At 41.5% G+C, this 21,998-nt stretch overlaps 1 long non-coding RNA gene across 1 annotated transcript; it reads left to right on the forward strand.

The window, feature by feature from the left end:
- Positions 1-15,725: 15,725 nt before the first annotated feature.
- Positions 15,726-20,892, forward strand: LOC110743560. The gene is made up of 2 exons (XR_002522832.2): positions 15,726-17,243; positions 20,675-20,892. It is a non-coding gene; the product is annotated as an uncharacterized LOC110743560 (long non-coding RNA).
- The last annotated feature ends 1,106 nt before the right edge of the window (positions 20,893-21,998 follow it).

Raw genomic sequence — 21,998 nt, forward strand, 5'->3', positions numbered from 1 at the left:
GCATAGATGTCTTCTTTTGAGAAGTGTCTGTTCATATCCTTCACCCAGTCTTTGATGGTGTTTCTTTTTTTCTTGTAAATTTGTTTGAGTTCTTTGTAGATTCTGAATATTAGCCCTTTGTCAGATGGGTAGATTGCAAAATTTTTCTCCCATTCTGTAGGTTGCTTGTTTACTCTGATGGTAGTTTCTTTTGCCGTGCAGAAGCTGTTTAGTTTAATTAGATCCCATTTATCTATTTTGGCTTTTGTTCCATTGTTTTTGTGTTTTAGTCATGAAGTCGTTGCCCATGCCTATGTCCTGAATGGTATTGCCTAAGTTTTCTTCTAGGGTGTTTATGGTTTTAGGTCTAACATTTAAGTCTTTAATTCATCTTGAATTAATTTTTGTGTAAGGTATAAGGAAGGGATCCAGTTTCAGCTTTCTACATATGGCTAGCCAGTTTTCCCAGTACAATTTATTAAATAGGGAATCCTTTCCCCATTTCTTGTTTTTGTCAGGTTTGTCAAAGATCAGATGGTTGTAGATGTGTGGTGTCATTACTGAGGCCTCTGTTCTGTTCCAATGGTCTATATATCTGTTTTGGTACCAGTACCATGCTGTTTTTTACTGTAGCCTTGTAGTATAGTTTGAAGTCAGGTAGCATGATGCTTCCGGCTTTGTTCTTTTGACTTAGGATTGTCTTGGCAATGCAGGCTCTTTTTTGGTTCCATATGAACTTTAGTTTTTTCCAATTCTGTGAAGAAAGTCATTGGTAGCTTAATGGGGATGGCATTGAATCTATAAATTACTTTGGGCAGTATGACCATTTTCATAATATTGATTCTTCCTATCCATGAGCATGGAATATTCTTCCATTTGTTTGTGTCCTCTTTTATTTCGTTGAGCAGTGGTTTGTATTCTCCTTGAAGAGATCCTTCACATCCCTTGTAAGTTGGATTCCTAGGTATTTTATTCTCTTTGAAGCTATTGTAAATGGGAGTTCACTCATGATTTGGCTCTCTGTTTGTCTGTTAATAGTGTATAGGAATGCTTGTGATTTTTGTACATTGATTTTGTATCCTGAGACTTTGCTGAAGTTGCTTATCAACTTAAGGAGATTTGGGGCTTAGACGATGGGGTTTTCTAAATATACAATCATGTCATCTGCAAACAGGGACAATTTGACTTCCTCATTTCCTAATTGAATATCCTTTATTTCTTTCTCTTGCCTGATTGCCCTAGCCAGAACTTCCAACACTATGTTGAATAGGAGTGGTGAGAGAGGGCATCCCTGTCTTGTGCTTGTTTTCAAAGGGAAAGCTTCCAGTTCTTGCCCATTCAGTATGATATTGGCTGTGGGTTTGTCATAAATATCTCTTATTATTTTGAGATACGTTCCATCAATACCTAGTTTATTGAGAGTTTTTAGCATGAAGGGCTGTTGAATTTTGTCAAAGGCCTTTTCTGCATCTATTGAGATAATCATGTGGTTTTTGTTGTTGGTTCTGTTTATGTGATGGATTACATTTATTGATTTGCGTATGCTGAACTAGCCTTGCATCCCAGGGATGAAGCCAACTTGATCATGGTGGATAAGCTTTCATTCGGTTTGCCAATATTTTACTGAGGATTTTTGCATTGATGTTCATCAGGGATATTGATCTAAAATTGTCTTTTTTGTTGTGTCTCTGCCAGGCTTTGGTATCAGGATGATGTTGGCTTCATAAAATGAGTTAGGGAGGATTCCCTCTTTTTCTATTGATTGGAATAGTTTCAGAAGGAATGGTACCAGCTCCTCTTTGTACCTCTGGTAGAATTTGGCTGTGAATCCATCTGGTCCTGGGCTTTTTTTGATTGGTAGGCTATTAATTATTGTCTCAATTTCAGAGCCTGTTATTGGTCTATTCAGCAATTCAACATCTTCCTTGTTTAGTCTTGGGAGAGTGTATGTGTCCAGGAATGTATCCATTTCTTCTAGATTTTCCAGTTTATTCGCATAGAGGTGTTTATAGTATTCTCTGATGGTAGTTTGTATTTCTGTGGGATCAGTGGTGATATCCCCTTTGTCATTTTATTGCATCTATTTGATTCTTCTTTCTTTTTTCGTTATTAGTCTTGCTAGCAGTCAATCAATTTTGCTGATCTTTTCAAAAAATGAGCTCCTAGATTCTCTGATTTTTTGAAGGGATTTTTGTGTCTCTATCTCTTTCAGTTCTTCTCTGATCTTAGTTATTTCTTGCCTTCTGCTACCTTTTGAATTTGTTTGCTCTTGCTTCTGTAGTTCTTTTAATTGTGATGTTAGGCTGTTGATTTTAGATCTTTCTTGCTTTCTCTTGTGGACATTTAGTGCTATAAATTTCCCTCTACACACTGCTTTAAATGTGTCCCAGAGATTCTGGTACATTGTGTCTTTGTTCTCATTGGTATCAAAGAATATCTTTATTTCTGCCTTCATTTTGTTATTTACCCAGTAGTCATTCAGGAGCAAGTTCTTCAGTTTCCATGTAGTTGTGCAGTTTTGAGTGAGTTTCTTAATCCTGAGTTCTAATTTGATTGCACTGTGGTCTGAGAGTTTGTTGTGATTTCTATTCTTTTACATTTGCTGAGGAGTGCTTCCAATTATGTGGTCAATTTTAGAATAAGTGTGATGTGGTGCTAGGAAGAATGTATATTCTGTTGATTTGGGGTGGAGAGTTCTGTAGATGTCTATTAGGTCTGCTTGTTGAAGAGCTGAGTTCAGGTCCTGGATATCCTTGTTAACCTTCTGTCTTGTTGATCTAATATTGAGAGTGGGGAGTTAAAGTCTCTCATTATTATTGTGTGGGAGTCTAAGTCTCTTTGTAGGTCTCTATGTACTTGCTTTATGAATCTGGGTGTTCCTGTATTGGGTGCATATATATTTAGGATAGTTAGCTCTTGTTGTTGAATTGATCCCTTTATCATTATGTAATGGCCTTCTTTGTCTCTTTTGATCTTTGTTGGCTTAAAGTCTGTTTTATCAGAGACTAGGATTGCAACACCTTTTTTTTTTTTTTTTTTTTTGCTTTCCATGTGCTTGGTAGATCTTCCTCCATCCCTTTATTTTGAGCCTATGTGTGTCTCTGCACATGAGACGTGTCTCCTGAATACAGCAAACTGATGGGTCTTGACTCTTTATCCAATTTGTCAGTCTATATCTTTTAATTGGGGCATTTAGCCCATTTACATTTGAGGTTAATATTGTTATATGTGAATTTGATCCTGTCATTATGATGTTAGCTGGTTATTTTGCCCGTTAATTGATGCAGTTTCTTCCTAGCATTGATGGTCTTTACAATTTGGCATGTTTTTGCAGTGGCTGGTACTGGTTGTTCCTTTCCACGTTTAGTGCTTCCTTTAGGAGCTCTTTTTTTTTTTTTTTTTTTTTTTTTTTCCTTTAGGAGCTCTTGTAAGGCAGGCCTAATGGTGACAAAATCTCTCAGCATTTGCTTGTCTGTAAAGGATTTCATTTCTCCTTCACTTATGAAGCTTAGTTTGGCTGGATATGATAGTCTGGGTTGAAAATGCTTTTCTTTAAGAATGTTGAATATTGGCCTCCACTCTCTTCTGGCTTGTAGGGTTTCTGCTGAGAGATTCACTGTTAGTCTGATGGGCTTCCCTTTGTGGGTAACTCGACCTTTCTCTCTGGCTGCCCTTAACACTTTTTCTTTCATTTCAACCTTGGTGAATTTGATAATTATGTGTCTTGCAGTTGCTCTTCTCGAGGAGTATCTTTGTGGTGTTCTCTGTATTTCCTGAATTTGAATATTGGCCTGCCTTGCTATGTTGGGGTAATACCCTGAAGAGTGTTTTCCAACTTGGTTCCATTCTCCCCATCACTTTCAGGTACAACAATCAGACATAGATTTGGTCTTTTCACATAGTCCCATATTTCTTGGAGGCTTTGTTCATTTCTTTTTACTCTTTTTTCTCTGACCTTGTTTTCTTGCTTTATTTCATTAATTTCATCTTCAATCACTGATACCCTTTCTTCCACTTGATTGAATCAGCTATTGAAGCTTGTGCATGCATCACAAAGTTCTAGTGCCATGGTTTTCAGCTCCATCAGATCAGGTCATTTAAGGTCTTCTCTACACTGTTTATTCTAGTTAGCCATTCATCTAATCTTTTTTCAAGGTTTTTAGCTTCCTTCGATGGGTTCAAACATCCACCTTTGGCTCAGAGAAGTTTGTTATTACTGACCTTCTGGAACCTACTTCTGTCAGCTCATCAAAGTCATTGTCTGTCCAGCTTTGTTCTATTGCTGGTGAGGAGCTGCGATCCTTTGGAGGAGAAGAGACGCTCTGATTTTTAGAATTTTCAGCTTTTCTGCTCTGGTTTCTCCCCATCTTTGTGGTTTTATCTGCCTTTGGTCTTTGATGTTGGTGACCTACAGTTGGGATTTTGGTGTAGATGATCTTTTTATTGCTGTTGATGTTGATGCTATTGCTTTCTGTTTGTTAGTTTTCCTTCTAACAGTCAGGTCCCTCAGCTGCAGGTCTGTTGGAGTTTGCTGGAAGTCCACTCCAGACCCTGTTTGCCTGGGTATCGCCAGCAGATGCTGCAGAACAGCAAATATTGCTGCCTGATCCTTCCTCTGGAAGCTTTGTCCCAGAGGGGCACCTGCCTATATGAAGTGTCTGTCAGCCCCTACTGGGAGGTGTCTCCCTGTCAGGCTACACAGGGGTCAGGGACCCACTTGAGGAGGCAGTCTGTCCATTCTTGGAGCTCAGACGCCATGCTGGGAGAACCGCTGCTCTCTTCAGAGCTGTCAGGCAGGGATGTTTAAGTCTGCAGAAGTTGTCTGCTGTGTTTTGTTCAGCTATGCCCTGCCCACAGAGGTGCAGTCTAGATGCAGTAGGCCTTGTTGAGCTGCAGTGGGCTCTGCACAGTTAGAGCTCCTGGGCTGCTTTGTTTACCTACTCAAGCCTTAGCAATGGCGGATGCCCCTCCTCCAACCAGGCTGTGGTCTCACAGACCAATCTCAGACTGCTGCACTAGCAGTGAGCAAGGCTCCGTGGGCGTGGGAGCTGCTGAGTCAGGCACAGAAGAGAATTGCCTTATCTGCTGGTTGCTAAGACCTTGGGAATAGCACAGTATTTGAGCAGGAGTATCCCCTTTTTCCAGGTAACCTGTCACGGCTTCCCTTGGCTAGGAAATGGAAATCCCCCAACCCCTTGCACTTCCTGGGTAAGGTAATGCCCTGCCTTGCTTCAGCTCGCCCTCCATGGGCTGCACCTACTGTCCAACCAGTGCCAGTGAGATGAACCAGGTACCTCAGTTGGAAATGCAGAAATCACCCGTCTTCTGCGTTGATCTGGCTGGGAGCTGCAGACCAGAGCTATTCCTATTTGGCCATCTTAGAACACTTGCCTATTAGAATTATTTTTAATTGTAAGTACCAAACCCATTTAATCTAGCTGAAGGGAAAAATCAGGGGCATTTAAATAATTAAGAGTAGAAGGCACCTCTCATTTTCTTATCCATAGCATCTTTCTACCTTGCATATGGTGACCATATATCAGTGTCCTTTGGGAAATCAACCCTTCCCATCTTAATCCATGGGCTTCAGCAGAGCTAACTTTTCCCAAACATGAGTCTGGCCATGTGATTCAGGTCTGTCAGCCAGTATCATCTTCTCCTAAGCCCCAGGTATTGGCTTAGGATGGTCAGTTTGAGCCATTGAGAAGTACTAAGATTTTTACTGGCAGTCCTGAAAATATGGTCTCACTTTACTACTGAGAATAAATCCAACAGGGTATAGTGCAGGGAGTTTCTGGCAGCTATCTCCTGTATGCGAGGGGTGAGCCTGCCAGAGAACCAAGAGAAAACTCTGCTAGAGAACTAGAGTTCAACAGTGGAGAAAGAGAAACAGTTCTGTTGCTTGAGCCCTGGATCAAGCAGTACCTGAGGCTGAATATACCTCAAATTGTTCACTGATATATGAAAGAGTAAACTTTCTTTTGCTTAAACCAATTTGGATTGTCTTTTCTGTCCTTGCAACTAAAGGGTACAAGGGAGTGGAGGGAATCTTATGAAACCTAAGAATGGAAGTCCTGATGGGTATCAGAAAGGATCTGAAAGCAGAAAATAGAGACCCATACAGAACTCCATGCAGGCTTCTTTCTCTTTCCATCTCTATTTCTGCCTGGGTGCCTCTTCTTCCTTCTCTCCCTGCAGACTGACTTCCTCTCTTCCACAGTCACCTTCCCAAGACTCAGCTGCCAACAGACCCGAAACTCTCATTATTCCCCAGTCATTGGAAGAAATTAAGCAGTCTCTCTAGATCCCAATTCCAAATCACCTGGAGAGAAGACCTGAATGGCTCGAGTTGGGTTGGGTAGTTTTAAGAATAGACTCTTTCATCTGAGCTATTTGGCCGTGAATGGTTCCACCACTCCAAAACAAGTTTATTATCCTCACCCTAACACCACCTTTCGTTTGTCAGGTGTTTAGGGACAGAGGCATGATAGGCATGGTCAGAATGTTCTGTTGACATATGGGCATGCATGTCCATCAGTGAAGTGTTTCTTAACTTTGAGAAGAGCTATCAGTGGCCATCCCTGCACAAGCCAGGACTGGAGAGCTGACAAGATCAACTCTCAGTTTCCCCAGGACTGAGGTGTTTCCTGCAACAAGGAACTTTAGTGCTAAAACTGGCACAGTCCTTGGCAAACCTAAATAGTTGCCCTAGATTTGCTGGTTACAAGTCACATCATTATACTTAGGCTGGGGCAGAGTTTTAGCTTCATAAGACTCCAACTAAAATTGTAATGTCAGGAGCCATGCAGAGAAATCCAACCACCTTCTCCTTGTTCATGCCTCTGATAAGTGGCTCCTGTGTCCTGTATTTTTGGACATACCATAGTAATTGCTTATTAGCATTTCTCTGTGAGGAGTGAATGTTGATAGGCTTGTGGATTCATAGAGAAAGACCACTTCCTGACTTAGATCAGGGATGTAAAACTCAGTGAGGTGGCTGCACAGAGTAGGGGCAGAGGTAACATATCGTGGTATGCCTTTTCCCTGAGCCCTCGGTCCACTGCAGGAAACCTGACTGTCACTGACACTCTCAGGAAATGCAGGGATCTGCTAGAAGAGAGAATATCCAGTTCTGCTTCCCTTTCCATCCCCTTCTCACTACCCTTTAACCACGAGGCCTATATCAGCATCATGGAAGATTTCAAGCTAACATTCTTGTGTTTCAATTCAGAGATTGGTTCCCAACTCTAGCTGCATATTAAAATCACTCGAGGAGCCTTAAAAATACACCAATGCCTCCTTCCTCTCCCAGACTAATTGGATCAGAACCTCTGGAGTAGGAACTCAGGCTTTCACATTTTAGAAAGTTTCCCAAGTGATTTTAATGCACATCCAGGCTGAGGATCTCTGGAACAAGGAACTGTTTAGAGAAGATGAGCTCTCTTGGTTGGTGAGCCAAATTCCTCAGCAAGGCTGCATTCTCATCTTAGGGTTGGGTGGAGAAAGCATAGCTAGTGTCCAGGTGTCCTGGGACAGCATTTCATCCTCCTGTCCCAAGGTCCCTGAAAGCCTGTCTCCCTGAGCTGACACTTATGCTTCATGTGTCACCTCTCTCCATGGCACATGATGCTAAGTTGCCTGTATTCACTTCTCTTTATCTTGCCCACTTAAGGAGAAGTAGGAAAAAAAGTTAGGACTGTGATGTGTGAAACCATTGCATTGCAGGTGGGCAGGAATCCAATCTCTTAACCATGAGAATATTCCAACTTCCCAGCATGGCACAGGTGTCCATTGTGTTCTGATTAGCCATGGCCCGAGGGGTAGGAGCCATTTAGGGTTGCTGGCCCGGGCTCCAGCCTCACCCTGTGTGTCAGAGTGAACAGTTTCTAGTGAAGGGGACCATTACGAACCCGATAAACATTCCAAAAGGTATCAAATATAGTCATTTTTTTCCAAAAAGAAATGCCATAGACAGAGACAAAAGGGACATTAGTAGGATTTCATCCCCTGTACTTGCCATCAAACTTAGCAGTCCTTCCAAACTCTCCCTCCACAATTTGATATTTGGTATGAAGGGAACTGTGTGTGTGGGAAAGGAGGTATATGGCAAATATGGGAAAATGCAGCAAAAGAAGTTTGTGTGAGGAGCTGGGAGGGCCTTGGGGAAGTGTTGGAACCTGCTTGCAAGCAAAATGTTTGGAGTTCACGTTGCCAAAAGAACAAGGGGGAAGAAACTCCATCCCCTTATCCCAACCAATGCCATAAACTTTAGGGGTGTAGGGATCTGACTTTGTTTGAATAGCTGGAATAAGGAGTTGTCTACTTGATCTGTCTTGGTGTGCCCCTCCGAAAAGCAATTAAACTCTTAGCGTCAGAGAATGACCTGCAGAGGGCCTTTATGCTGTGTCCTCCAGGCGCTCACCTTACCAGTGGAGAAACAGGCCCAGGGAAGGGGAGGGACTTACTATAAATGTCTCAGCTAGTTAGGTGTGGGACAAGGACTAGCTCCAATGTCTCCTGACTCTGTAGCCTAGCAAATTTTCTAATTATAGATAGGACTTACCAAAAAGACTTCCAGGAAATTCTTGCATCCTTGCCCGCTGCCAAGTGAACCCTGAATCCCTTCTCCCAAGAAAGATGTTTCCTCCCCAGCTGCTACCCACTTCCAACAGAATCAACTCTAATTCAACTCTATCAATGACTATAAGATAATCATTGAATCTATGGACAGATTTCAGTTTTGAAGACAATCTCACACGCATAATAAAAAATACCAAGGACTTTCCCCAGTTCTGCCATTCTGCAGTGTGGTTATTTATCATATACTCATATGTCCTTGTGGTTTTTTCTTCGTATGTTTAAATTCTCTTTTTCCCCAACAGTAAACCACATTCTTTCAGACCAGTGAGACATATCCACATGGACTAGTGAATATGACAAATTCAGTCATGTTTTCAAAGAAAAGCATTTTCATTATTTGAAAGTAACTCTATAAAGCCAGTTAGACTACATTTCTTATGAGAAGTCCTGAAAAGATCTGCTATAAGGAACATATATGTTCAGCAAATGTTTTCGAGTGCCTGCTATACACTGCTGTGATGATTGTTAGAATAACAAAGATGAAAACAGTTACTCCCTTCCTGAAGAAATTTACGGTGGAGTGGGGGTATAATAATTAGCTAGTCAAGGTGATAGTGTTTGTCCGACACCAGAGTCTCTAAGACAATTGATGAAATGAATCTTTTTCATGCAGATTAAATACCTTACAATCTTCTGCCTCAGAACTTTCTTTATGCTTCTAACATTCTCAGCAAACCTTTTCATGGTGGAAAGTAAAAGGGCAAGATCAGCCCAGCTCCAGTTCAAGGGATTGCAAATTCTGACTCAGTAAAGCAAGACTTGATGAGGTATTCCTTGCACACAGCAACCCCTCACTGAGCACATAACCTTTCCTGTACCGAATAATGAATCCACATATATGTGCTGGTCTGATGAAGGCAGCATATCTTATTGTCCTAACCTCCACAAAAGACACAAGGGTGTGTCTTCCATTGGCCCCATCTCTAAATCACCTCTAACCCAGAAGTCCCAGCCTGTCCCCGGGCAGAGGTCGGGGGGAAGGGGCTCCTGTTATCTGGCTTTGCTGATACGCCAAGCTAATGGCATGAAGCTCACTTGGCCTTCCAGAATGGAAGAAACAGAACACCAATTTAAATCATGAAAAAAGTCAGTGAATCTATCATCATTAATCTTGCTGTCAGTTTTAATTTTGGGGACATTACCTCACTCAACACCAGTTGAAAAGAGCTGCCAAAACCGATGATGTCATCATCACTAGCCGCGTCTGACCCTGCCTGCTGATTCTCAGAGCTTGGAGCAAGTTAATAAATCCCCTGGCGGTTGGACACACAGTGGAGTTTTATTACAATGAAGGTATAACCCATGATGTTGTTTCAATTAAATGGCCTGAGAAAATACTTTCTTGTGTTTAACAAAACTGTAAAACATAATTATCCTCATGCAATTGGGTCTGTTCATTGTGCTGACGTGATGATTATATATCCTCTTGCCCACCTCTCTCTCACACAAACACAGACGCGCGCGCACACACACACACACACACACACACACCCACACATCTCAGAGAGGAGAGGAAGGAATTTCAAACATGGATCTAAAGACAGCTGAAGATTCTGCATATATATCTTTTGTAGGTCACCACCTCATTGGTTGCTGCATATCTGCATAACAGCACTGAAGCATCCAGGCACTTTCTGTGTAAAAGGCAGTTGAGGGAAGTTGGGGCTTGGCATCTGAGCAGAACCTTGACTCTCTTCAAAAGGGGGCTGACACACTGGAGGAACCCTGGAGACCAGCAGCTGGCTCGCACAAAACTCGGACCGCATTGCTCTTCAAATATTTATGAATAATTTCCTTCAACGTGTTTGCTAACTGTTAGGGATATTAGTTTTTGCTGGTCTTCTTACTCATGGCCCATCTGAAGTCCCCTGGCCTGACCCTCCTGTGAAGTCATCCTGCTGAATGGGCGCCACCGGGTCGGGGCATTGCCATAGTGTCAGCCCACGGGGCCATAAACACAGGCTTTGCTGGATCCCTGCCCCTTCAACTAGGGGAGGCTGGGTGGTAAGGTGAGAAGGCGCCTTCCTTCCAGCCCATTTTCTCCAAAGCAGCAAGTTTCGAGAACATCATACTTAGTATATGGCATAGAAGAGGAATGTCCTCAAACACAACTTTAGGGTGATTGTCTCCTATCCTAAGTGCCATGTGTATGGTATTACTGCATGAATGTATACATGGACACACACACACACACACACACACACATATATTTTTAAGTTTTCAAGCAAAATGAGTATTAGTAAGTATCAGAAACCTGGCTTAAGTCCTCACGAGTCCCCTCCCTCTGACTTATTCCAAGTGATTCCTCCTAAACTCTTTCCCCCCCATCCCAGTGAGCTTCCTAAATGGCCTTCATCTGTCGTGCCAAATGGTACATTTGGCTTTGCACAGAGCACAAATAAGGATGTACGAAGCCCCTCAAGCTCGTTTTTCATGCCCATCTCAAAGAGGAACTGATCCTAGATCTCTAAGGGTAAGTGAACAGTACACAAATTCACTGTCCCTTTAGCCCTCCCAGGTGGAGGCCCTTTGAGGTTCTTCATGATTTCTTTAATGGTCTAATATAAAGTATATCCATGCACAAGATACATTGCCTGATGTAAAAATCTGTAACTGCATCCTGTTAACAGTTCCTGCTGTTTATGCAATATTATCTTGACATACTTGTTCAACCTCAATAAATATGCTTTTAATAACCATATAGTATTTAACATATAATAACTGTCTTATTAGCTCTAAATTAAATCCTGGCTCATGACACTTAATTTAAAGTGTGACCAGTGTTTCTCTGGCTAAGAAAGGATTTGAAACACCCATGGTGAGGACACTTCTTTTGGAAAGAAAAGAATATATAAAAATCATGTGCTTTCAAAGAAAGGAACAATAGATACTGAGGCTTAGGAGGGTGGAGGGTGGGAGGAGGGTAAGGACTGAAAAACTGTCTACTGGGTATTTGCTTATTATCTAGTGGCAAAATAACCTGGAACCAAGCTTGTCCAACCTGCCGCCTGCAGGCTGCATGTCGCCCAGGACAGATTTGAATGTGGCCCAACACAAATTCGTCAGCTTTCTTAAAACATTGTGAGATTTTTTTTCAAGATTTTTTTTTTTTTCTCATCAGTTTTCATTAGTGTTAGTGTATTTTAGGTGTGGCCCAAGACAATTCTTCCTCTTCCAATGTGGCCCAGGGAAGCCGAAAGAGTGGAATCTCCTGCCACCAAACCCCTGTAACATGCAACTTACCCATATAACAAACCTGGACATGCACCCCTGAAACAAAAATAAAAAAATATATATATATATAAAATCAAAATCATGTGTTTTCATGATGTGATTAAATTGCATTGTTTTAAATTCATTACATGTGTAGTCTGAGTGAAAATAACTCACAGTGGAGTTGCAGCAATGTAGGAAATTGACTAAAGGGTCATATTCAGAGCCCAAGTATTGCAAGCATGATGCACATGGATCTTTAAGGTATGCAAGACAAGGGTTAGGCTTATTTTATTTTATTTTATTTTATTTTATTTTATTTTATTTTATTTTTGTTCTTCATGCCCCTTTTCACTGCCCAGCATGAATGTGACAGACAGTACTGATTCTGGATAAAATAGTAAAGAACAAAATTCAGGTTGCAAAGCACTCACTTTCTTTGTAGGTAACCCCTGCCCTTTTTATTGTTGTTTTTTTCACTTCATTCATTTTTGCCCCTTGGTTACTCAGTTTCCCACCTAGGTGCCTGAAGAAGGCTTGTAGTACATGCTGTTATGCTTCAGTACTTTTTTTTCTTAATACTTTGATAATCCTCAGTGTGTAGGGGAAATGGACTGAAAGAGGCTTGCAGAGACCTGGCTGGGAAGACAGGTGCTGCGGTTGGGTTCTGGATGATGAAAATTGCTAGGCAGGGAAATTGCCCCAAAGAGCTTTGGAGCAGCAAGAGGCAGAGGGTGGGTGTAAGTCTCCGCCGGGGAAGCACTTACTCTATGGGGTTGGATGAAGTATGAGGAAGAGAAAGTCCAAGTGAGAGGGAGAACAAGCAAGCAAGAGAGATGGAGAGGGTGAGGCCAACTGCTGGAGGAGTTAAGGGAGGCTGAGCTGATATCAGAAAGGACTCCAAGAAGCAGGTGGCACTTGACCTGACCTCATGAGTCTTAGGATGGGTAGCATTAAGCTCTGATAAATATTAAGTAGAGCTCAGTTTCTTCCAGGCAAAGACTCTGTAGTCGCCCAACAGCAGCTCTAGCCTCACTCAGGAACTTGTTAGAAAAACAAGTTCCTGGGCCCCACTCCAGATCTATGGAACCAGAGATCCTGGGATGCAATTCAGCATTCTGTGTTTTAGAAATCCTTCTGGTGATTTAGATGCATGCATTGAAAAGGAGGGAGCAGAGAGATTGGGAGAGAAGTATTTCAGTGGACCCAGGCAAAAGATAATAGAAGCCTGATACTAGGGTGGAAATAGAACAGAGGAAATAGCTGGCAGGGACATTTCAGATATAGCACCTATAAGGAAGAAGGAGAAGTCAGGAAAAAAAAAAAGGCATGGATTTTTTCATTTTTTGTAATGTTTTTGTGCCATCAACGTAAATAGATGCCTAAATAATAAATAGTTTTGAAGAAGGTTGTTTGGTTTTTCTTTCCTCACTAGTTTTTGGCAGGGGGAAGTGTTTCTACCTGTGGGCCTGCTGAGTTTGAGCCGCTTAGCAAGGTAGAAGTGTCCAGCAAACAGCAGCAAAAGTGGGCTGTGGCACGGATGAAGGTCAGGCTTGGTGTTGTGGATTTATGAGTCATGCCCATCCAAGGCCTGGTGGATGAGGTCACCCGAGGAGGGAGAATGTGGTTTCTGAGACTAATAGCTTCCCTATGTATATTGATATCTATCTGAGTAATAATATTCATTTCTAGTGTAATAAAGACCCACTCAGCAGATGGTATCACATCATAAATAAGTCAAAGCAAACCCAAGACATGATCCTTGCCCTCTGAGAGGCTATAATTCATCTAGGCCCTCTTGGTTTGATCTGAGCCATATTTTCTTATTTATTGAGCACCATCTATTAGCTATGCACTATTCTAAGTGCTGAGAATAAAGCAGTGAACAAAATAATCACCCCTGCCAGCATGGAGCTTATTCTCTAGCAGAGGGATGCGGACAATAAACAAAACAAATACAAACGCAAAACAAGTGAAATATTTATGATGTCAGATGGTGGTAAGTGCTATAGAAAGAAATTAAGCAGGGAAGAAAAGAGGGATGCCAGATGGGAAAATTGCAACTTTAAATCAGGGGAGCTTTCTTGAGAAACTGGCAATTGAGGCCCCTGGTAATCCTTGGTTTATTGGGATGATTGATATGACTAGGGATGAAAATATAATGAGGGTAGTTCTGATCGTCTCAAAGCAGAGCATGATGCAAGGCTGTGCAGGGGGTGGTGGGAGGCAGGGAGTGGAGGTCTTACCAGGAGCACTTGGGGAACATCCCACTCCCTGGGGTCTTCTTTTTACGTCTACTTTTGGAGGCATTTGATCTCTGTCTTCTTCATCTTACTACACTTCCATTTGTTAAATTTCTTCCTTTCCAAAGCTCTTTCTCATCTTATTTTTCATTTGAAAGTCACAGAACTTCTGGAAAAATCTTAGGACTCAGGACAGGTGAGAGGCAATGGTTCCATCTTGTTGGTGTCTGCCCTTAAGTGACTATGGGACACTGGTTCTGTGGCATGTTAGTTGTTACCTGAAGATAAAATTCTGTTTTCAAATATGTTTGAGAAGTACTGAGCTAAACACGTTGAATGGATTACTGACTGTAGGACTTTACAAAATGTTTAGTGTACTACTGGGCATTGCAAATGCCCAAAGAAGGAAACAGTATGCATGGTTTCCCAAACTTATTTGGCCATGGATATCCTTTGTTATGGAAAATCTCTCAAGGGATTATTGTTCCTAGGTACACACTTTGGGAAACAGCCTGCTGCATTATATGACGATGGGCAAATCATTTAGCCCTTCTGAATCTTTTTCTTCTCATCCATAAAATGAGAGAGTTGGCATGCCGCCCAAAGAATGTTAATACTGCCACAGGGCTCTGTCCCTGGCCTTGAACTTGCTCAGAATTTTATCAGTGACCTCGATGAAGAGAAAAGAGATAATTATCACATCTGGAGATGGCACAGGGTTGGCAGGGGTGGCTGATAGGTCAGAGGACAGAATCAAGACTTAAACTTATCTTGACATGTTAGGATGATAGGCCAAACTATCTGCAGAAAATCTAATAAGGACGAATATATGGTTCTGCTTTTAGTTTCAGAAAATTGATTTTCAAAGTATAAGATGTGGGAGAGCAGCCTTGACAGCAGTTTACGTAAAAAAATAAAAAAGACCTGAAGATTTTGATTTACCACAAGCCCAAGATGAGCCATCAGGCAATGTGGCTGCCCTAAAACTGAACCCAGTGAGGTTTTATTAACAGAAATGATTCTATTCTGAGGGAGCTGTGGGTTACCCAGGGGCTGGGTCTTCTGATTACTTGCCACCTGCTGTGTTAATATCCAACATTTTTTTAGTGCATATTACATGCTTATCACTGTATCATGCATGTTATGTGTATCCTCTGATTTAGTCCCCATACTAGACATATAAGGAGTTATTACTATAATAATATCTATTGTACAGATGAGGACACCGAGGCTCAGAGATTGGTGTGGAGCCTGGATTTGAAAACTGTGGATTGTGTCTAGAGCCTGGATTATTTTGACTTCCACCAGGATGACAAGAGATCTGGGAATCATAAGATTTGAAGAATTGAGGGAATGGCTGATGTGCTGTTTAAAAGGAAAAAAGGGCTGAAAAAGAACATTATCTTCTAACATACAAAAGCTTTTCTGTTGAAGAGGAATAGACTCTTGCTGTGCCCCTTTATAGGGTGGAAGTAGAAATGGTTGTTAGAAGTCACAGGGAGACTTTTAATTTAATATAAAGAAAGACTTTCTAAAGACTAGACTGATCCAAAATGGATTGGAAAACCTCATTAAGTAGCCTTCTGTTTCTTTCTCTTTCTCTTTCGAAATATTTAGGTAGAGGTTAAACAATTATGGATGTTAGTTCTTGGTAAAATGTCAAACTACATTAATTGAGCTACTAATCAATTACTTTAGTAACTTTGTCGATCTGTTTGTCTATAATGCTCAAAAAACATTGGGATACACAAAATAATGTGACGCACTCCTTGCTTTCAAACAACTTCTTATCAAGTCAGGAAGACAGATATGAAACAAATGACAAGTGATCCTGGACTTGACAATGAATTAATTTGTGAGTTCTGCCTTCATGCCTTCTTTTTACCCTAAGTATCATATACCTGTCAGGGTCAATCAAAGCTTGCGTTTTGGGTGGTCCAATGGCTACAGAAGACATACCCTTTTGACAGTCAGGGATCACCTGCAATTCAACAGTGGTCAGGGATCACCTGTAATTCAACAGACTCTGGTACAAATGGGAGAGCAAGAGAACATTGAAGATGAGGAGAAAGAGAAGGAAATGGAAGCAGAAGCATTAGCCAAAGAAGTCTAAGTGTGGGACCATGCCACCAAGAAGCTGTTTGTCCCTGATGCTTTCAAAGGCATTAATGCACACTGAAACTTAGGGAATTTCCGAGACTGATGACCCTAGTGGGAATACCATGCCGGTTATGACAGCAAAAAAGAGCACCTATACTTCCTCCAGGGAAATTCACTTGGAAAAGAAAGAATATTCAACCCAACCTCATTGGATTCTTGTTTTAAGAAGCCTCATTCAGTCTAATCCATGATGAAACAATTCCCAGAAAGAACTTTTAGAGTATAGCATTTGTGTTCAGTGTTTTACTTTTATGTTATAAATACTTGCACAATTATTTTTTCAGGTCCCTTATATCATATTAGGCTTGGAATTTGTGTAGATTGGTGGACTTACTTAGAATAGGCTTTACTTTCTATGTCAAAGAGCCCATTGGACCCAAAGGTAGAGGTCCTTATATATAATGCAACGTTTACAATTGCAATGTATATAGGATACAACGGGGTGCACCAGCAAGGGGGAGACCTATGTCCTCTGAGATGGACAGGAGGTCAGAAATGGTTCATGATGAGGTGATGCTTGAAATACCAGTAGGACTTATTCACACAGACAAGAGAAAAAAGGACAACACTAGCAAAGGAAGTAATGGGCTCAACACCACAAAGCCTATGGTAGTACACCTTCCACCTCTCAAATTACTCCATGACCAGATCATCCTCTACCATCATTCTAGATAGCCATTATCTATCCAGGGTGATTTTAGGTGACTGTGCAAACTTGTGGCGTCAGATAAGACTGACTCTGAAAATGAAAAAGTCATTCTTTTAAAAATTCTCTTTTAATCTTTCTGATTGCATCAAAGAAAAAAGTCTTAGATTCACACTACTATGCATATGAATAGCCTTTTTAACAAAGAGAGGGAATATCCTCAAGTTTATTTCCCTGTTCCTCAGTTCTCTCATCTACAAAATGTGGACAACAATAGAGACCAGTTGATAGAGTGGTGTTCATTAAATGAAGTATTATCTATAAAGCCTTCAGAATAGCATCTGGCACATATTAAAGTCTCAGTAAGTATTTCCTATTATTATTTTTGTTTTTGTTGCTATTGTGTTCCTAGGCAAGCAACATTTATCTATTTAGAATGTAACAATATAGTTTTGTTTTGAATACATTCATTTTACAGTTAATAGTTGCCCTCTACATTTTGTAACTGATACTGGTTTCTTTTAAAATTAAGAACGTGGATAAAGCCAGGCAGAATGGGAATGAACACGTTTTGGGAAATACAGCCCCAGATGATTTGTCAGGGTTTCTGTAGCTCTAAATGTCAAAGACTGTACTGATGGAGGAGGGAGGCCCAGAGAGGACAGAAACTTTACCCAAGGTCACGGGGCTCATTAGTGGCAGAGCTAGGAGCAGATCCAAGACCTCCAGATGCACAGGCTCACGTTCTTCCCTCTGGAACTTGTTCATGGTCCAAAGCCCTGGGACTCTTCTCAACTGAGAGAGCCCTGTCTTGGCCTTGACCTGGCAAAAGGTGCACAGCCAGGGGTGCAGCCCTACAGAAAGCTCTGTTCACTCCTTCTGACTGCACTGAACCCTGAACCAAGTCCTAAAACCAACAGTTGCCTGCTGTAATATTCCTACATTCTTCCTGAGCCCTAACACCACGTTCAACACTGGGAATTTGGGTGGGCCCAGAGTGCCTTTAGTATTACTGCTATAATTCAAAACATCCAAATTATTATTTTCTCCATGAGATGAAGCCAGGAGAGTGCTGTTAAGTGGAGAGAAAAGTGTTTGTTACACTAGGCGTTCCAACAAAATGTCCTCCTTTGCTATTAAATCATAGCTTTTCTAAATGAAATGATATTTTGCAAACTTTGGCAGTGACCAAAGTTTGGACATTGTGCAGGGTCCAAACTTTCTCTCTCTCTCTTTCCAATTTTGTGCTTTTTCTCCATGTGGTCCAGAGAACTACTATTTGCTGGCTTTACTTTTCTCGTATGTCTTTCCTCATGACCCAAGTTGTCTACTTTCCCCAAAGACCTCAGATAACTTGATTTTCTACCCACAACTTGTCATTTTAATAAAGAGTGAAACTGATGAATAGAGGCTAGCGACTACAACCCATTACCCAAATGGGTTGTTTCTCAGAATCCCCCTTTCTTTTGAGTTAAGCATGAATGGCTACATGGAAAGAGATGTGCTTGTTACCATGATGCCCCCAAACAGAAAATTAATGAAGGTCTATTGACATGGCAATTAAACCTGCAAAGGCTGAAGGTGATCAATAAAATCTATGAAAAATGGCTTCAACCATATGAAACCCTCTACCCGACTCTTTTGTTCAGTCCTGTTTCCTGTGTGAACTGTACTGATGGGTACCCATCCATTTCCTAATCACCTCCACTGCCACCAAGAAGCTCTTAGTGGAATTGGCATTCTCAGGTCCCATCTTCTCTTTGATTTCTTGGTCTTCACTGACGTGGCCTGAACAATTCAGGAGCGTGGCTTCCACATCCTTAGCTCCACTTTTGGAGCTCAAAGGAGGATTCAGAGCCGAGGAAACCCATTGACAGGCCTGGGGCATGCATGAGCCTACAGCTGGGCTGCTGTCCTTCTACAAGACCCGGGGGACATGGAGTAGTACTGAGACTGCAAATCAGAAAAACTCTCCCTGCAGCCTGGCTTATATTGAGGAAAATTCCTGCTGGTGCATCAAAAGGCAGGAGTCTGCTCCCCTACTCACTGGCCACAGAGTACAGCCCATGCCTCTGCTCTCAGCGTCCTTGGGCAGTGTCTCTCAGTAGGCTTGCCTGTATCTCTCTTGGGCCCCCTTTCTCCCTTTCTTGCCAGCTCTCCTTCCTTATGCAGTTATCTAGGCCTGTAACATAACTTTGAAATGTTTGGACTGAGAGTTCAGGGCACAGAAATGGTAAATGAGAGCAACCCCATGTTTCCTGGCTTGGCCTGAGAATGGGAGCTTCTCATTATTCAAGTATCTTGGTATTCATTCATTCATTCATTCATTCATTCATTCATTCATTCATTCAACAAATATTTATTAAGAACAGTACAAAGCACCATTCTAGGAACTAACTGTGAACAAGACAGGCAAGAATCTCAGCCCTTATGGAACTAATATTCCTGGGATCAGGTCTGGCTTCATAATTTGTGGGGCCAGCGCAAATGAAAGTGCAGAGCCTTTGTTAAAAAATAATTAAGATTTTTCATGACAGTAACAGCAGAGCATTAAGTGAGGCATGGGGGCCTTTTAAGTGTAGCGCTCAGTGCAACTTGTTCAGGTTGCACACCCATGAAGCTGGCCCTGGTAGGGGTGACTGCAAAGTAAACACACGTGTCTCTGATGGATGAGCAGTCAGAAGGATGGGACCCAATACATTGACTTCCTACAGGACTGACAACAGTTGGATTGTTCTTTGATGATTCAGAAATCAAGACAGAATTTTTCTGGGTCTCAGGTCATCATTAAATACAGTTTATTGTTGCATAATTAAGGTATTGGCTTGTGAGCTCTGAGTAACAGGATGATAGGTTATGGAGAGTCAATGTGTTTGGAATAATAAACCCAAGAAAATGATACTTTTGAAGATTAAAACGAGTAGAGTTACTTCTCATGATTGCTTCCCACAACCTCCTGAAAATCCTCTAAATACTCAAACAAATAAAACTAAGCATGCTATGTGAATACAAAAACTGTTACAGCTGCAGATATAAATTATTCTGGTAGTGTAGGATAACCTGTTTTAAGGGGACCCAGTGGACTACCAGTGCAGTAAATAGGGTTAGAGGTTAATTTCTCAGACAATTCATGTAAATTCTGAATGTGATTTTGAATGCAGTGACGGCAGGTATCTGTGAACAGCTGGCTATTCTACAGGTTCCCAAATTTCAGCCCCTAAGCTTGGCCAGCCCCTTCCTTTACCCCTGTTCAAATGTCTCTTTTCCATCCAAAAGTAATGAAAAGAGGGCCAAGGATCTGACAATGAATTCTGTTAACTTCATTGTTGAAAAAAAATACCAAGAACATGATTCTGAGTTTCAAGCCCAACTAACAGGGAGGGAAACTCTAGTGGATGTGCTGGCATACATGTACTGGACTTTTATGAAAATTAAAAACAATCCCGTGGCCTTTGGAAATGAAAACCAATTGAGTAATAGCACTGTGTAGGAAAGATTTTGTTCTCAAGGTGAGTATTTCACAACTGGGGCCGTTCGGGGGCCCATGTGTTTCACAAGTGATGTGTGACTGAATGGAAACACGGGTTTTTAGTACTATCTCTGCTATGAAGTCAAGTTCCTAGCTCTCTCAGTTTCTCATCTGTAGAATGGGGGAGATAATAGCCCATCACTGAGAGTTATTGTGAGATTCAAATTAGCAACATAGATAAAAGTCTGTAAACTGCCTGTTGTTTTACAAATATTGGGTTTATTATTACTGTAATTGCCATTTTATTTATTTCTGTTTTCCAAGGTGAGCTCTTTGGGTGTTAAATGCAAAGATGGGATGAAGAGACATTGCAGGTGCAGCCCTCTGATTATTCACTTTGGGGGAAGTAGATCAAGGATATGATGTTGCCTGACAGTGATGGTTGAGGGCAGCTGAGTCCTGTCATGGAAAATGTAAAGGCCCTCCCCTTTTTCATTTCCCTCCATGAACTTCTGCCTGTAGTAATAAAGAATCCTGTGTTCCTGCCTGTGTTGCTTCATTTTAGGAGCTTGACTTTTATATGAATCTTTGTCCACGTGCAGCTGCCGACTATTGTTTCTGCCTCAGCTTACCATGAAGAAAAGGAAGTGTGTGACATTAAATGATTTGCCCAGGTCACCCAGAAAGTCAGTGATGGAGTCTATGAAAGAAAGGATAAGTTGTTTTTCTTCATTCTCTACCTCAGCCACAGGAGGAAATCCCAGCAAAGTGTCCAGGATGGTTCAATAATCAGCCCTCCTTCCTTCCCATGACCAGAAGCCACAGTTATTTCCATGAGGATGTTGGTGTTTGGCTTCCTTCCTGCCCCATTTGACTGAGTTGTCTTTGCTGTAGAGCTTGCTTTTCTGTAAGGCCAACGCTGTATCAGAACCCATGAATTATAAGCAATGTTCACTGTGTACCGAACCCTTAACACTAGGCACTGGGAGACACCATGAGGGGACCTAACACATCTACAATATAAAAATAAGCCTATGGAACAGGATTGGGGGAACCTAGAAAGACCTGCTCTGGGGAGCCATTTATACCTGGCTTTGAATCTCAGGGCAGTCACTTATCAACTCTGTGGCTTTGGGGAAGTTACGCAATCTCTCTGAGCCTAGCTTCCTTCACTTTCAAAATGGGACTTAGAGCATCTACCACAAGAAGAGTATTCTGAGAATTCAAGGACCTATTTATACATGTATATCTAAATGTGGGCATACATGGAAAACGAGATGAGAAACAGAAGGAAAGAGAGAAAGGGAGGCTAGCACATGTTTATCACAGGTTAAGAGTGCAATAAACATCATCTTAATCTTTCTTTTCTCTAATTGGCCTACTATTAATCTCAAAAATCTTGACCTCAGGACACTTCTCAAGGGCTATCATAAAACATTGTTGTTTTTTCTGAATTCAGCACTAAGTCGTGTTCAGAGAGAACTGTTTGTTAGTTCTTAGAGGGAAGAGTTAGTTTATGACTTCTTAAAACAGGATTAATGCCTGAGACCTAGTTTGCTCCAGAAGCACTGTGCTCCCATAGCACCCTGTACTCTCCCATCATAACCCAGAAGAGGGCTAGATGCTATCACTTGTTTCAATTTCTGTC

This window comes from Papio anubis, chromosome 5 (genome assembly GCF_008728515.1).
Source record: "Papio anubis isolate 15944 chromosome 5, Panubis1.0, whole genome shotgun sequence".
NCBI classification, from domain to species: Eukaryota; Metazoa; Chordata; class Mammalia; order Primates; family Cercopithecidae; genus Papio; species Papio anubis.